This window comes from Panthera uncia, unplaced genomic scaffold (genome assembly GCF_023721935.1).
Source record: "Panthera uncia isolate 11264 unplaced genomic scaffold, Puncia_PCG_1.0 HiC_scaffold_2443, whole genome shotgun sequence".
Lineage (NCBI taxonomy): Eukaryota > Metazoa > Chordata > Mammalia > Carnivora > Felidae > Panthera > Panthera uncia.
The window spans coordinates 6,395-11,387 of NW_026059176.1; the positions used below are offsets into that span (position 1 = coordinate 6,395).

Consider the following 4,993-nt stretch of genomic DNA (forward strand, 5'->3'; position numbering starts at 1 on the left):
GAGAAATAAAATAGAAAAAACTACAGAGGTGAGAGTACAATCTCTGCCGCCTTAACAGAAGCCAGAACTCAGAAAACACAGAGAAATAAGTAGAAAGTGCAGAGAGAAACTGTTGCTCAATTAAAATTAGTTGTGTAGCTAAATGTCTTGAAGTAAGAAGTGTAATTGAATTTAAGAATATTGCATTATCAATAGGGAACACTAACATTGAACTAAAGTATAATAGTAGTGCTTAGGGTACAATTTTCCTGTATAAAGAGAAAATTTTCCTTAAGGGAGTTTGAGAAATAAAATGAAAGATAAAGAAACTTGTAAACACATGGGAATATCGAATCTTTCTTGATACTAAAGTAGCAACTGGACTGTCCTTGCCATCACAGGTTTCAAAAATATTTAGAAAAAGTAAAATATACTTTTAAATTACATTTAAATTAAAATTAAATTTTAAATGTTATATAAATACTCTATCATTTGAATAAAATAAAAACAATCATTTTTTTCAATAAGTATTTCATGAATAAGCAGTTATAACTTGATTATAAATTTCTAACACATTTTTTTAACGTTTATTTATTTTTGAGACAGAGAGAGACAGAGCATGAATGGGGGAGGGTTAGAGAGAGAGGGAGACACAGAATCCAAAACAGGCTCCAGGCTCTGGGCGGTCAGCACAGAGCCGGACGTGGGGCTTGAACTCACAGACCTCGAGATCATGACCTGAGCTGAAGTCAGACGCATAACCTGCTGAGCCACCCAGGCTCCCCATAATTTTCCAACACTTTTGAAACACATTTTTTACTTTTTTATCAGAACCTGTCATTACCAATGCACTGACAGCGGCATATACATTGGGCACAAGCTTCTGGAAATCCAGGGAGACAGGGTCATATGTCCATAACAGACCTGAGGAGGAGATGATGGCATCCACCCAGTAAATGACACAGCAACTCACCAACAACAGGATGGTCTTGGTAGCCCTTGTCTCTGAGGAGACTCTTGAGGACAGGCTGGTGCTGTGAAGGTTCTGACACTGCCTCTGAGGCCTGGACAAGAGAATGACCATGTATGCACTTGAGAGCAGCATGACTCCTATAAAGGAAACATCTCTGGATAATTAAAAAAAAAGTGAAAAACTCTTTCCTGATGATGGTGTTTATGTGAGAAAATAAGCAGTATTTACTGACATGCAGTGGATTGCTCTGGGTCACATTAGAAACAGCAGTATACAAGAGGCAGTTACTATTTAGAGACAAACTAAGAAACCATAAGATGATAAAAGCACAGAAGATGTACTTTGTGCACTTATGTTTAAACCTGGCCAACCAGAAGGTGCTGGGCCTGATGATGATGGCCTGGGGGATGGTAAGGAGGCAGGTGTTGCTCACGGAGATTCTTCATGACACTGTGATCGTGAAGAATAAAGCCTTACTTTTGAAATCATTCAGGAAGTTCAGAATTTCAAACAGGTCTGTAGAAAACAGAAACAGTTCAGTGAAGAGTTTCATTATGTGGACAAGGGCCAAGAGACAGATGATCATGTCAGAAGATTTAGGCCTGTAATCCAGAAGGAGTGTGAAGATATGGAAGAGAAGGAAGAAGGTGGTGACAAAAATTACAATACCAACTTGTAAAAATCGTCCTATCTTAATAGTCATATAAATGGAAGATGTCATAATCACAGTGGCCAAGAAAATATATACTTTTTTGTATCTTAAAGAATTGGACCTTACATCATCAATGCCATTCACTTTGTGATCAAAACCATCAACCCAACACAATTTTTATTTCACCCAATTAATCATTAAACCTATGTCATAAAAGTCTTAGAAATACAGTATCAAAAGTTTTTGTATACCAATTCTAAGTGTAGGCATATATTATACACATTCATATCTATGTAGTATCTATCTATATATGTATCTATCTGTCATCTATAATATATGTATTATCTAAATAGGGAGAAAGAGAGAAGGAAATATAGGAAGGAAAGAGAGATATCTCATATAGATATTCATGCAAGGATAATGTACACATTCCCTATACTCTTCATGCCAGGATAATGTACCATTCCCTATACTCTTTTGTAGAAAGCTTTGCTTTCCTGTTCTGCCTTATACTGTCTCATATCTAGCATTAAGAATGCCAATATCTATATAAAGTATGCATAGGTGTTTGTATAGTTGAAGTGATATACATTTTATACTAACAGGGAAAGAATTACCAAACAAATAATTGCAAAAAATGTAATGCCCAGGTGAGTTTTCCTTCACATACCATGAAACTTCCACAATTTCTCTTCTTCGTACTTCCACATTTAGATACCATTGTGATTACATTTGGCTTATTCTGATAACTCAGCATAATCTCAACTTAAAATCACGTACTTATTAATCATCCTTCTATCTACGACATTAATTCTCATTGTCACACAACCTAATGTATTTATATCAGGGATATGAGGATTTGGATATAGGCATCCCAGGGGGTAGAAATATTCTTTTATTACAAATCATATTAACAAAATTTATTCAACATGAACATGGATCATTACTTTTTTTTCATTCACAATGATTCCTTCTACAATCTCTTTTTATATCAGTAAGAAATTGCTGATTGCCAGCTCTAAATTTTCAAGAGGACAAGAAGACAACACACAATTTTCCAATTTATGACATCCACAAATTTGTGTCAAAATGCTTATATGGATATCTATTCTGGGAATTTTATTTAATAAAAGGATATACTCTCATTCCATTAAAAATTCTTCAATAGGGGAGCCTGGGTGTCTGAATCAGTTAAGGGTTTGACTATTGACTTCAGCTCAATTCATGGTCTCATTGTCATAAAATTGATCCCTGTGTCAACCTCTGCACTGACAGCTCAGAAGCTACTTAGTATTTTCTTTTTTTTTTTTTTAATTTTTTTTCAACGTTTTTTATTTATTTTTGGGACAGAGAGAGACAGAGCATGAACGGGGGAGGGGCAGAGAGAGAGGGAGACACAGAATCGGAAACAGGCTCCAGGCTCCGAGCCATCAGCCCAGAGCCTGACGCGGGGCTCGAACTCACGGACCGCGAGATCGTGACCTGGCTGAAGTCGGACGCTTAACCGACTGCGCCACCCAGGCGCACCGCTACTTAGTATTTTCTCTGTACCTCTCTCTCTGCAGATCCCACCCCCTCAAAATAAATAAACAATTTCAAAAATGGTCCCATAAAAAAATGCTTATATTCATGCCTCATCAGAACATTTCCAATATCAAAATCTTTGTAAAATGTCAATGAACAGTTTTGCAATTATTTTCTCATGTAATTTGCCCTGTATGCAGTCATAATTATTTTACCCAATTAATGTGATCCAAGGCTTGAAATATTTAGCTGTAGTACTTATTCTATTTGTTCTTCTCTTGAAAGGAAAGAGAGCTACGTTTTGTCTTCAATGAAGAAATTTTGAGATTAAGTGTTCTTGACTGAAACTCAGAATGTCTTTGCTGAAGTAAAACATTGCTCTTAATCACCTGATATATGTGTTTTTTATGAAGTGATTGTGCATTTGATTAAATGTCTGTGACTATTTTTCCAAAATTTTATTACCTTTTATTATCTAAAGAAAATTTACCTTCAATATCATAAACAAAGAAACAAACAAAAAACTACAATAGTACAATAGTTTCTACAAACATATATCTGTACTCACAGAACACTTGGGGTCTGCTGTCACCCTAAGGACTAGGATGATATTTGCTTAAAGGCACAGTTATATACAAATCTGGGGGATCACAGTCGAGTCTCACTAAAATATTAGCATGTTGGCCACTAACATAAAGGTGTAATTATTTGAGAAATGTATATTTGAATCATTTAAAGATATACGACATATATCACAAGCCATGTCCTAAAAAGATATAGTAAAATATATTCAATAAAATGATATGGAAAAATATTAATATTTTATTCTACCAGCTTATGGTATATATGTCTGGCCTCCTCTAATTCATGTCTGCTTTCTGTAAATGGCTATCACATACTGAAGGCATACTCCTGGTGAACAAATAAATAATGTTTTTTTCTTCATCCGGTGACACTCTTGATAATTTTTGTATGAGCCTGGACAAGAAAGTACTTGTTCCATAGATTTGAGTCCTCATAGATTTTCCTCATAGATTTGAGTTGGGGAATAAAGTGCTAGATATTCAGTTAAATTTCATTATTAAGCAGTGATGAATAATTATTTTAGTAGATGTATATCCCAACTATTGCCTACACATATTACATGTAAATATGCAAGTATTTCATAGTGGTCCATAAAAGTCATCGCCACTTTTCTGAGTTTCAATTTCTGCATCATGTGCTTATATTCAGTAAATCTGGCAACCCTACTAAGGAAACATCATGGAATAGGGAAAATATAGACTATATCTGGAGAAATGAGATATAAAAATGTAGATTTCATAGAATGGTGAATAGGTAAAGGGGAACATGGACCTGGCTCAAATGTTGAAAACTTATAAACATAATACACATCTCAGCACTCCGTCTAAGAGACAACAAGTTTGGTGCTGAAGGTGCAAAACCTGAATTGTGCCAGAAGACAGATGATGCATATGAAGTTCCTTCTAATTTGTATGCTGTCGCTTGAGGGCACTTTCAATTTTTAAGGCCAAATTATGTATCATTATACCCATAGATAATAGTGGATAAATGTCACCATTAAACAAACCTGGCACAAACACTCATCATAAGGTGTTTTTTTTTTTTTTTTTTGGAATGAAATAAAATGTCTGAAAACTTAAGGGGTAATGAAAAAGAATTCATTTATAAAAACACAAGTTATATTTCTCAGTAGATTTTATGTTATAAAGAGGAAATAAGTATGAAAAAACGTATTTCCTCAGTGGTAAAGAAAATCTTGCATTGAGAGTTGTATTTAATATATCTTATATTTACACAGTTCTTTCCAGACTTGTCCACACACAATATATCATCAAAATGAC

General features: G+C 34.7%; 1 pseudogene; it reads right to left on the reverse strand.

The window, feature by feature from the left end:
- Nucleotides 1-753: 753 nt before the first annotated feature.
- LOC125917797 (putative vomeronasal receptor-like protein 4) lies at nt 754-1,742 on the reverse strand (annotated as a pseudogene).
- Nucleotides 1,743-4,993: the final 3,251 nt, after the last annotated feature.